We start from the raw sequence: 14,039 nt of genomic DNA, 5'->3' as shown, positions 1-14,039 counted from the left end.
AAAAAAAATTAATATTTAAAGATTTTATTTTAAAATAAAAATAAAAATAAGTCAATAATTAAGTTGGTAGACACATTCTTAGTTGAGAGAGAAGTTTAAGGATCGATTCTTAAAGTAGTAATAATAAATTTTTATCAGATATCATAAAAAAATTCAAATTCAAAATAAGGGAGGATGTGCTCGAAAAAGAAAGAGGGCTTGATCAGGTAATTTTTTATTATATCGTTAATTTCTTCTTGATCTATATAATGGATTGTGTGGATCATTCACATGATCATTGTATAAGTGTGTAGAGACAATTTTAACAAAGTGATGCATTATGATTTTAGGTCTGTTCAGTAATTTTAGGAATAAATTTAATTGGTACAATCTGATTATGTTAAGATAGATCTGAACAGGTCATTTGATTTTAAGCACCAAAAGATAACAGTGCCTTGAATTTCATATTGATCTAATCATCCGATGGGCCACCCCAATCAAGTAATTTCCAATCAATTTTATAATATTAAAAAGGAAATAAAAGATAGAAATCTAAAATAAAATTTTTAATTATTTGATCATTTAGGATTTGACCACCTAGGATGTTAATCAAAGGTGGGCCCCATCATATAATAAAAATAAATGAATAATAATATTGTTGATATAATTGATAAAATTTCAGAATTTAAACCCGCCTAATTACCTTGCAGAGTCTATACTATCAGACTCAGGTGAGTAACCCAACTTGTCTCATAATTCATTAAAATTAAAATAAATCGTTTGTGATTGTTTGATTGATCGATATAATGATTTGAGTAATTTGTTATGATAATTGTACACTAAATTCATATGTGAATATTCTGATCAAAACAACTATACCAAGTATGAAAATATGTATTTACATATCATCTATCATTTATTGCATTTGCATAATGCATGGCCGATCCTAAAGGCCCTCCCTGAAAAAAAATGTCAATCATGGTAGAGCGTTACCAGATGCGAGCTATGTCCAAGCCTACCAAAAGGCGAAAGCCTATCCAATGGGTGGATGCGGGTTGACAACCTCCAACCCAAGCAAATGAACGATCATCCCATCTGATGCATTCATACACCATTTTGCATTCATATCATAATACATACATTTTTGTATTATATTTAATTGTTATAATTATGAATCATGCTGAGTTATTTCACTAAGTCTGGTCAACTTACATTTTTATTGATGGAAAAACCGTATAAATGAATCATTAATAAATGACGTGGAGCAAAAAGTAGAATGATTTACCGTACCTGAACATGACCCATGTGAAACATGGTCATATTTATCTAAAGATAAAGTGGCAGCATTAGACCATTTTCTGATTATGTGATTTATTTGTTAGCATAGTTTGATTAACGTATAAGGTATATTAGTATTGATTTTAAGATTTTAAGAAATTATTTAGATTTATTTCATTGAAACAATGTTAACATGATATAAACATATTAATAGTATGATGATATAATAAATGAATGATTTTTAATATTTATATTATTTTAAGAATCGTAAGATTTATATATGCCTAGTTGATTGGTACTAAGTGTTATGTATGTGTGATTAGAGTAAGGGTGGAACTTAGACTGAATGTAATTATCATCTCTTATTAAACTGATTGAGGAATTAAGTTAGTATATTTTGTGTACGAGTTACGAACTGAAACTCGGGTCCTGAGGGTGCACACTCTGTACTCGAATTTCGGGGCGTGACAAGTAACCTCAAAAAATCATGCTAATCATATTATCCAAACTGTCGGGTCAATGGCATGCAAAGGCAGATAGACAAGATCATTTGTAGAAGATAGGTTTAGTCATAAATGTCTGGGACCATCCAATTGTTTGATTTATACATTGTTGAGCAAATTGAACCTAATGAACAATTTAAATAGATGGTTCAAATGCAATGAATCTAAATGCTATATACATAGAAATGCTCCCACATACTTAGATATGTTGCTTGCATCCAGCAGGCGCTAGATGCACTTAGTCGAACACTAATGAAAAATGGTCATGTGCATGTGTCATGGATGGAACCCACAATGAAATAGTAAATACTTTTTCCATTAAAGGATGATTTTGCCCTTTTCAATGTGGGTCCCATTGTTGGGGAACAGTGGAAGCACGCAGTGAAATCAAGTGAGGTAATCCAATCGCACCAAGCAAGAATAATGCTCCAAATTTAATGTGAAACCACGACACAAAAAGAAACAGAAAATCACTATAAAAGGAAAAATTTATAGGAGAATAGAAATTACCCAATCCAAACAACCTCGAATTAATCCCTAAGCTACACCTTTGAACCTTAGAATGAATTTGAAAGCCTTAAATACCTCCCAATCTCGATTACACTCAAATATATAGCCTTTGGAAGAATCACAATCAAAATCTGAAACAAATATTACACATCCGCAATTTTGCACATTCATTCGATGACACCTTCGATGGGACTTATATGTCATCTAACTTAACCTTCGATGTCATTAAACCTACTTCAATGACATCGAAATAATATCAAAACTGTCCAAAGACAAAACATGGAATTCTGAAAATTCTCGATTGCATCGAACCATCTTTGATGGCATTGAACTTGACCTTCAATGTCATCAAACACTCCTCGATATCATCATAATGACACCCAATATGTCTAGCAACCAACTGAAGGAAATTCAAAAAATCTCAATGGCATCAAAGCTTACTCAATGACATCAAACCTGTCATCAACGAACTGTTGAATTTATACATTTAATACATCTATTCAACACTCACACCTGCAAATAAACACATAATGTTGTTGCTATTCAATTCAAACACAGCCACACGTGTAATAAATGACCTGATTTCATTTGTGTGTGTGTGTGTGAGTATACATATGTTAGTCGTGCCTAAGCCGTATTTGACTTAAATCAAATTAAAAGCCTGACCGCAGGTGCTGAAATAGTTAGATTAGGATTTGATATGTGAAAATTGGCATGACTATTCAGTCATTGATTGATAAGGAGATAAAATGTTTTATGGAGGAGGGGGTTAGTCATTTGGATAGATTTTTTTTCTTTGAAGACAATAACTTTTTAATCACAATAATAATAGCTTAATCATGTTTGTTCACAAAACTAATATAAAAGGATAAAATAAAATTTTAAAGTATAAATGTTGATTTTATTAATGTGAATGTAGCTGTAGTACAATTAGCATATAAAAGTAAATAAAACAGAAAAAGCTACCGACTATGGTTCGAGCGGACAAGAAAGCCGTGGACTAAACAATCTCTCGAATTGTATATTTCTTCCAAGTCCAGCTTGAAAGTAACGTGGCTATAATTCAAGAACCCAAACCCTCTAGATCAGGAAATTGATGGAAAATATCCAAAATTTGTAATGCAATTAGATGTTTCATCCAAATGCACCCAAATTTAGCAACATAGTTTGTTCATAAGTCCTCATTAGTTCAAAGAATTCAAATTGATTTTTGGGCTAGTCTATTATCATTTATCGACGTTACAACCATACTTTTAAGCATTTCAAATTCCTGAAAACAACAAGATGGATAGGCCTTATATTTGCAATTTTTGAGATTTTTGTTCGGAGTAGAATTTTCAAAAATCCTCAGAATGATTCTTTTGTTAATATGGAAAAAAAGGGGGAAAAATCACAAATTATTATTTTTTTTCCTGCCCCGATATGTCCATGAGCCATAGCACACGTTGGTAACAGCTTTTTTTTGGATACAAACACGTGCCAATGTGACATACGTGTGCATGATGTGCCCATCTATCCGGGGGGGTCTCCATGTGAACTGACTTTCCTCATAGGTGAAAGATCTAGAAAGTGTAGTCCACGTGGACTGGTTGGATCTTGTGCATGTGTCCCAAAATGGCTTGTTGATGAGCAAAGGTCACATACAACATTATTTATAACATCTGATCCGTGCAAATGGTGGGACGCACCGGAAAGAACGCTAAGATAATATGGCACATTCAACAGGCAGGTTACAGTGTCAAAATCAATGGATAGCTGATGGTCTGACTCCACGTAGGCGTGCAGTGCACCAAATGAAAGGAGTTCCAATTTTTTGCTTCAGGTGATCTTTATGTCATGGCCCACCATTTTCACGGCTTGGATGTTCCACCAAAGTAGCACATCAGCAGAAAACAAAAACACTGTAGGTTGAAGTTACCATACAACGTTTGTACGTGAGCATTTTTCCCTGCAAAGAAATTGAAGAAAGAACCGCTTCGGACGTGGATTGCGTCTCAGGGATCATATCCCTGCTGACCCAAATGCGTGAGGCCTATCGTGATGATCCATGCCGTTCATCTATTTTTTACCACTCATTTTAAGGCATGAGTTCAAAAATAAGGTAGATCCAAAGGTAGAGTGGACCACACCACCAAAAGAGAATGGATTGAATGGCTACTACTGGAAACTAAGTTGGCAAAACGGAGGGATGGCATGGATATAACACATATATCATGATACCCTCACAAAGTCAGGTTTTAAGTGAAGTTAGGTGGGCCCACTTTGATATTTGTCTGAAATTCATCGTGTCCATTGGTTTTGCCTGCTCATGTATTAACACGGGGTTGATAAAAAACTGAAGTAAACTACCGGTCCAAATAGTTCTGAATATAATATTTGAGTTTTAGATCTGCCTTATTTTTAAAACATAAATTGATAAAAATGATAAATATATGTATTTCTCAGAAACATCGAGGTGGACCCACCTGATTTCCATCCGACAGAGAGGACTTCCTCCGGTCGGGTTTGCAGGCCATCCGCTTGCGTTAGTCAACTCTAGCGGCAATTTCGTAATTGCGAAAAGCACGAGGGGCATTTTTTACTGGGAGCCGCTTGGGTGTGACACCGGGCACAGAGATATCAGGTTTTCTGTGACAAATCCACTCCGTCCATCTGCTTTTAAAGACCACAATAGGATATGATTCTAAAAATCAGACAGATCCAAAACTCAGATGGGCCATACCACATGAAATAGTGTGGATTGAACGCCTGGCAATGACAGAATTTTCGTATCAGGACTATATTTGTTCCTACGGTTTATCTGAGTGGTAAAAATTTATGAACGGTTTGGATGGAATATAAACATCATGGTCAGCTCCAGAAAGGTTTCAACGGTGGACGTTGCTGTTCCCACTGTTTTGTTGTTGTGGCCCACATGATTTTTGGGTCAGCCTGATTTGTGTGATTCTGTCCTTTTGTGGTCTTTCAAAACAGATGGACGGAGTGGATTCGTCACGGAAATCTGTGGACCCCACACGAGGTCACAGGAAATCGGCTTTCATTTTTCTTTACCCTGCCGTAACTTAAAGCTTATAAGATTACGACGATCTTGGTACCTTGTGCATGAAATAAAGGATGCTAGTGGGCCACCACATCACATCAAAGGCTGCTGTGTATTTTTCAATTGGCCGCGTGTCAACAGAAACCCAGACCTAACATCCAACCACAGCACAACCCTTTCCAAGACCTCTCATCACAGCATAAAGGTCAAAGACAAACGTTTCACATACCACGTTGCATGGAAACTTTAACATACGACGCCTTTTCCTTTCCTGGTGTCATTTTTTATAAAATCCGAGCCGTTCAAAATATGGTACACGTCATAACTATCATCCTGGGAAAAAATCAGGATGACCCACTTATCAAGTGTGCAAAACCTTCAAAATCAATAGAAAGCTCATGGTCCAACTCAATGCACTTGTGAGACCCACCTAATGGGTGGATTTTATATATTTTTGTTCCTGGTGATCGTTGTATCATGGTCCACCATTTTTACGGTATGGATTTTGCACCAAAGTAACAGATTAGCAGAAAATGAAAACGTTGTATGTTAGAACTCTTGCATCATGAAACCTTGTATGTGAACATTTCTGAGAGTCTACTCTCCATCTGAAGTAAGAAATACTCTACAAGGGATCAGATGCTTTCTCCAACCTAACTCTTGCAGAGAGTAGTTCAACTGTAAACGTCCATCTTGGGGTGACGAAAGCAGGGAAGGTGGAGTGGGCCTAGCGATCTGGGGTCGACCTGACGGTTGCAATGGTCCGGTTAATATCACAGTCTTACCGTAATCTTAAACAGCACCACGTGCTTTGTGTGGTACGGGAGTGGATTAGGTGCTGCCCTTACCATGGGCCCACCTTGATGTGTGTATTCTATATCCACGCCGTCCATCCATTTTGCCCAATCATTTTAGATCATGAGCCCACAATTAAAGAGTGGACCATACTACAGGAAATAATAGTGATTGAACAGCCGCCATTGAGAAATTTCTAATGTTTACTTGCCATTCAATCTATATTAAGGTCACGCAAACCTGAATAAAGGAGAAAACAAATATCAGTTTAATCCAAAAATGTTGTCCCACATGAAGTTTTTAACGGCCAATCACTACCATTTCTTGAGATATGGTACACCTAAGGTTTGGATCTATTTCATTTTTGGACTCATGCCCTGAAACCATCACGGTGGGCCCCACGGTAAGGGTTGCACCATCTCGAGTGAGGCCCCAGTCAACCTAATCCGCTGTGCAGGCCCACCTTGGTCAATTTATTATATATATACCTGTCCATCCATTTTTCTAGCTAATTTTATGATATGATTTCAAAATTTAAGCCATCCAAATCTTAGGCAGACCACACCAATGGAAACATTGGTGAATTACCATTAGAAATTTTTGTGGGCCCCAAGTTTTGGATAAAGCGGATCTTCTTAATTTCCCTCCATTCAAGTTGGTTGACCTTATCAAAAGGTTGGATGGAAAATAAATATTACAGTTGGCCCTAAAAGGTTTTAATAATGATGTTCAATCTGCACTGTTTTGTGTGATGTTGTAACAACCTGTTTATTTTTTTAACAGTGGGAACTAAATCACACTCTTTCCTTTAGTGTGGCCCACTTAAGCCTTGAATTTACCTTATTTCTTAGCCCATGTCCTAACATCATCCAGCAAGACAAATGGACGGAGTGGATTTTCCACATCATCTTTATGGATCCCACCATGTTTAAAAATAAATAAATAAATAAAAAATAAAAGAGTTCCTCTCACGTAACAAACCCAAACTCCTTCCCGATTTTCTCTCTCCTCTCCATCCTTCCTTCTTCTTCACAACGTCAAACATCCACACGACCGGACTCAGTCTTGCACGCCGTCTTATACATGGGACCCACCTCACCAATCCAAATCATCCATCAAATTCAAACTTCAGAGAGGATTTAGACGTTTATAACCCTTCTAGGGAAGTAAGAGAGATAATAAAATGCTTAGAAGAGAGATTAGAGGATCAAGAGATTGAGATCGAGTTATCATTTTTTCATGTATTCCATCCCTGTGTTGCTGAATCCAAACTGACCTTATCCTCCCATAATAGTAGAGGTAAGTAGCTTCTCCTTTTGTTTATTTGAATATAAATTTTCTCTATTGTTATTATACCAGTGATCATTTGAAGTTCCTCATTTTCTAAGGACTTACTGAGTTGACTTGATCGAAGCAATAGAAGAGTGGACAGTCTAAAGGATAACCATACACGAAATTATAGTTATATTTTATTCCATTACAGGTAAGTGATCTTCTTGGTTGAAAATCCTGCGTACACTGTATCGTTACGTTACCCTGTGAATTTCGTTTATTTGATTAACTGTTACATGCTTCAAATCTATTTAATTACTTATAACATGTTTTAGATTTATTTGATTAATTGTTGTGTGATTATGTATTCTAGATTTTATTAAATTATTGTTATGGGTTATATATCGAATTTATTATTGTTATGTGATTTCAATTATTATGGTTAAGTGTTGAAGAATGAATTTATTTTGTAATAGATTAAAGAATGTATTTAAATTATGGGTGTTTTGCCTTGAAATGATTATTGTACTTTTAGTTTAACGGGTGCTCTTCCCAGGGTCATTCCCAAAAGGATCGGCACGGGTACTCTGCCCTGGGTGATTCCCTAAAAGGATCAACACATACGGGTGCTCTGCCTTGAGTATTTACCCTAAAAGTCTATTCACCTGTGCTCTGCCGAGGGTCATTCCCTAAAAGGATCAACACCGGTGCTCTGCCGAGGGTCATCCCCTAAAGGAATCAATACAAACGGGTGCTCTACCCTGGATTGAACAAAAAAAGATCTTGGATGACTGCCTTATCTTATTTCGCTACTATGAATACCAAATCATTTCTATTGCCACGTAAAATGCCAATTCAATAATTGCAATTGATCATATTTATGTTATTATGTTATATTGGTATTATCGTTGAATTTTCAAATTTGGGAAGGATGTGACCTTACGAGTCATCGCGCTCACACCCGTATAAATTATTTTGCAGGTTTTATATATGAAAAATCAGTTGGGGAAGATTGAAGACTCTTTCCCTTATTTACTTAGAAATTAATTAAAGTTTAATGTATGTTGTTATTAATTATTTTTTTATATCAATGTAATTAAATATTCAATGATTGATTTATGAATGTTATTTATTGATAATTACTTTGACCCCTTTTAGTTACTCTGATTGCCATAAAATTCATGAAAATATTGTGGGTTGTGGTATATATTTTATTTAAAGTCAACTCACAGTCCTAAAATTCGAGTTCGGGCTTGGATAACTCAGGTTCTGAATTTCGAGGCGTGACAGATGTGGTCTAATTAAGATTTGGATCTACTTAATTTTTGGGATCACACATCCTTAAATAGGCTGAAAAATAAGATAGACATTGTGGATATATGACAAATGATCAATGTGGGCCGGCCCTATAATAAGGGTAACATGTAATATCAAGCCCACTCCTTAGCGTGCAGATTAGGTGAGTCCGGCTGGAGTAATAGCTTGTTGGGTGAGTTCTTAACCATGGGGACCATCTTGATGCATATGTTGTATATCCATTTTATCCATCAATCTTTCTATTTCAATTTAGGATATGATCTAAATTAAAGGTGTACACAAGTTGAACTAAGTCGAGCATGGCACAACTCGATCACTAGCTGACCCCAGCTTGAACTCAGCTTGGTTTGGTCCTCGAGCCTGAATGGCCAGCTCGGCTCGATTCGGTCAGCGGCTCAGGCCAAGTCGAGCTGAGTTTGCCTGTGCAACATTTTCACAAATACATGGACAACAACAGCAGTTTTACAGGTATTTCATCAAACACCTTGTAGGTAACATCAAAATCAAGAAAAAATGGTATTTGTTTCATATACATACCTTTCTTTCCACCAATCGACACTTCGTTGAGTCATTTCATCAAACACTTGGTGAGCAACATCAATATTAAAGTAATCCAGTCATTGAACTGGCTCGATCTGAGTTCGATTCGTGTTGGGGTTCAATCCGAGTCCAGTCAAGCCTGGGCAAGGTCAAACTCTGTTTGAAATTTTTTCGAGCTAAAAAAATCAACTCAACTCAGCTCGAACTCTATTTCGAACTAAGCTAAATCCAACTTTTTCGAGTCAAGCGAGCTAACCAAGCTAATCCGGTTCATGTACAGCCCTAATCTAAATGTCAAGTGGCCTACACCACAGGAAACAATGGCTATTGGCTATTAAAAACTTCTTGTGGACCACAAAAGTTTTGAATTAAGTTGACATATTGTTTTTTCCTTCATCTAGGCCCATGCGACCTTATCATATGGCCAAAAAAAAAAAACATGATGATGACCACTGCTGCCTATGGTGTGGTCCACTTGAAATTTGGAACTTTTTTTTACAACGATACACCCACACACACCACAATGGGCGCTCAAACCCATGACCTCAGTGTTGAAACTCATGGAGCCTACCACCTAGCCTTGAGCAAGCGGATTTGGACCTGCTTCACTTCTTGGATCATGGCTTAAAATGAGCTAGAAAAAACTGATGGATGGAGTGGATGTACAAAAATTAGTTTGATCCAAAATTCAGCTAGGTCATAATCACAAAGTTAAAAGTTTTAAGTACAATTTTAAATTATTTTTATAGATGTCGCTCATCTCAATTCTTTTATCTTACTGATTTTTTCTTATATGGTAACCATTTGAGTCACAACCTAATGGACAACGTGGATTTCATAAGTTCTTGGGTGTTATATAAGCGCGATAAAACCGTTGTTGTTACGTACATACTATTTTGGTCTCCCTTGACAAAAGAGTAGGCTGGTTTTGTTAAAAAGGTATCTTGACCATTTAAATAGTTTTTTTTTTTTTTTAAAAACAAATATATGTTTTAAAAAAAGTATTATAAAATTAATAAGTCAGAGCTTTCTACTATTGCACAAGCTCTCCCTTATGCGGACGTGGATAAGGCCAACACCACATCGAGCCGTGGTGATGTGTTAGTCATTGTGGGCCCATCCTAATGTACGTATTTTATAACCGCACTGTCCATCCATTTTGTTAGCTCATTTTATATTTGTATTTTCTATTCACTTGGGTCTGTGTGACCTTATTAACAAGTTGGATGGCAAAGAAATACTATGGTGGGTCCTAAGAAGGTTTCAACAATGGGTGTCATTATAGCGGGGCATCGAGTCGAGTTGGACTGAGTTTGGGTTGACTCAACTCAATTCGATTTTGAAATAGGCTTGACCCGAACTCGATACCAAGTCCAGCATGCCTGAGTTGATCCGAGTCCAGTCTGGCTTAAACTGATCCGGACCGAGTCCGATCCAGAAAGAAGTACCGAGTCGGGTTGAGTTGGCACCGAGTCGGATTAAGAGACGAGGGAGGGAGAGACTGATAGAGTGGAGAGGAGAGAAAGGAGGGTGAAGGTGGTGTGTGGTTGCTGGGCTTGAAAGATGAGGAGGATGAGGGAAGGAGAGAGAGAGGTCGGGCTTGAAAGATGAGGAGGATGATGGAGGGAGAGAGAGATTTTGGGATTCAGTTGAGGTAGGGTGCGGTAGGTAGGGTTAGAGAGTCGGGTTTCAGATTGAGTTTTAGGTCGAGTCAGGTCAAGTTATTAGATAACTCGAACTCGACTCGGTTTGAGTTCGGATTGGGCGAAGCCTGCTCGATTCGGATCGATTCACCCGTTCGGTTCAAATCGAGTCGGATTAGAACAAGCCAGACAAGTCGAGTTAGTTGGATCGAGTTGTCTGGTGCCCACCTCTGGGTATCGTTGTCCTTACTATTTTCTAATGTGTGGTTTACTTGAGCTTTGGATTGACTTCATTTTTAGGTAGTATCTCAAAATGAGCTAGCAAAACAGATGGACAATGTAGATATAAAACATATGCATTAGGGTGAGCCCCATAGCACCCAACACATCATGCACCACAATTGGGATTAGGTGTGGCCCCAGCCTCACCTAAGAAGGTGTGGCCTTCACCATGGGACCCACCTTGATGCATATATTCCATACCCACACCGCTCATACATTTTGCCAGGTTTCAGGGCAAGTTGATACAAAAAAGAATGAAGCAACCAATTTCTTAGGTGTATCATACAATAGGAAACGTAGGTAATTGACATTTAATGGGCTAAGATCATACTTGTTTGTTTTCTTTCATCCAGATTTATATGATCTTATAGGTTGGATGATAAATAAACATTCCAGCAACCTTACACTAGGCTTTAGGAAGTCTTTATGGTAGGGCGTTCAATCACCGATGTTTCCCATTATATGATCTATCTAAATTTGAATCTTTTTCATTTTTGGACTCATGCCCTAAAATGATTAGATGAATGGTGTTGATAAAAAATAAATACATCAAGGTGGGCCCCATAGTAAGGGACGAACCCAATCCACTGCCCTCCCGCTGGCCATCATCTGTGCTCGGTAATGATACGAGTTGACCCCAAAAATCAGGTGAATCCAAAACTCAAGGTGGGCTACACTTGAAAATTGATGATGAAACCAATACAATGCGGCTTTGGCCTTCGAGCCCACCTTGATGTATGTATTGTAAGTTGATGCTGTCTATATATATTTTTATAACTTATTCAACCAAATCTTAGGTAGACCACACTACATGAAACTACCAAATAAAAAACTTCTTATGGACAACAAAAGTTATGGATGAAGCTTATATTTGTTTTTTCCTCTTCATCTAGGTCTTCTTATCAATGGGTTGATTGTAGGGCTGTTGATGGATGGGCCTGGGGTTCCTCTTGGCTTGGATTTTGAAATGTTTCAAGCTACGCAATTACGCCAACCCTATTCACAATTCTGCTTTTGCATGCCCTAGCTTGGTCCATTGACACCCCTAGTTGAATGACAAATAAACACTATGGTGGGCATTATCGGCAGTACTTCATGTGGTCTATCTGATATTTGAATCTACTCCATTTTATTTTATTTTTGTTTGGCTGGTACCCTAAAATAAGTTGTCAAAATGATGGGGGTACTTCCATGCCAGTCTCCAAATAAGCCGTAGCTCTGTTGACCACAGTGGTGTGTGGGTTTTATCTACACCGTCTGTTCATTTTTTTCCTGTCATTTTAGAACAAAAACCTAAAAATGAAGTAAATCCAAAGTTCTAGTGGACCACAAAATGGGTATTAAACTCTTAAGGTTGAAAACTTCTCGGAGCCAGGAAGTTTTAGATTAATATGGCATTTGTGTTTTTCCTTTGGCAAGGTTTCGTGAACAGTTTAGATGGAAAATAAACATCACTGTGGACCTTAGGAAGGTTCCAACTGTGGGCATCGTTAACACTGCTTCTTCCTTCGGTGTGGTCCACCTGAACTTTGGATCTGCCTCATTTTTTGATTCTTAACTTAAAATGACACGGAAAATTTGGATGGACGGTGTAGATAAAATCCATACATCATGGCAGCCCTCGGAGCCTCAGCCTGTCCCGAGTTGGGGAGAGGCGGGGAAGTACCCAGTCCGAGTCTAAAAAAAGGGAAACGGATTGGCTACTCCTGCCACTACCCCACCCCTGTAGCTGGTGGTCGTTGCTATGTGGGTCCACCATGATGTACGTGTTTCATCCGTGCCTTTCATCCATTTTTACATATCATTTTATGGCTTGATCCCAAAAATAAGAGGGATATAAATCTCAGGTGGACCACACCACAGGAAAATAATATTGAGTGGTTATCCATCATTAAAATCCTCTTAAGGCCCACTGTACTGTTTACTTGACATCTAATCTGTTGATTAGGTCATACATACCCAGATGAAGGGAAAAAAAACAAAGATTAGCTTGATCCAAAACCTTCATGACCCTCAAAATTTTTTTAATGGCCAACGTTCATTCAACACTATTTCCTTTAATGTGGTGCACTTCATATTAAGATATATCTAATTTTTGGTCTCATACCGTACAATGATCTATAAAAATAGAAGGACAGCATGGATGAAACACATACATCATGGTGGGGCCCACATAGCACCGACCACCAGCCATTGGCTGGTGGCAGGGGTGGTAGCCAATCCGTTTCCGGTTTCAACGGGTGGTATCAGTCCCCACTTTTCCGGTGTGTGGCCCACTTGAGTTTTTCGATCAGGCTTATTTTTCTCATATCTTAACTTAAGCCGACCAAAATGATGGATGGAGTGGATATCACACATCCATCACGATGGCCCCACATTACTTTCTATTGCACGGGCGATCACTACGTTGCCACCAACACCCCTAGAGGTGATGTGTGTTGTGTGGGCCAAACAACACCACCTAAAGCAGGAAACGGATTGGCTACTCTACCTGACACCAGCCAATAGCTGGTGGTCAGTGCTCTGTGGGCCCCATCATGATGTATTTGTTTCATCCATGCCGTCCATATATTTTTAAAGATCATTTTAAGGTATGATACCAAAGATGAGTTATGTCTCAGTATCAAGTGTACCACATTACAGGAAACATTTTAAAATGAGTATCGAACATTAAAAACATTTTAGGGCCATAAAAGTTTTGGATCAAGCTGATTTTCGTTTTTTCCCTTCATCTTGGCCTGTATGACCTAATCAACAGATTTGATGTCAAATAAACAGTACAATAGGCCTTAGGAGGATTTTAATAGTGGATATCCAATAACTATTGTTTTCATATAGTGTGGTCCAACTGAGGTTTATATCTCTCTAATATTTGGTAAA

This window comes from Magnolia sinica, chromosome 7, assembly GCF_029962835.1.
Source record: "Magnolia sinica isolate HGM2019 chromosome 7, MsV1, whole genome shotgun sequence".
Lineage (NCBI taxonomy): Eukaryota > Viridiplantae > Streptophyta > Magnoliopsida > Magnoliales > Magnoliaceae > Magnolia > Magnolia sinica.
The sequence above is the reverse complement of the archived record's forward strand: the minus strand, read 5'-3'. Positions refer to the sequence as shown.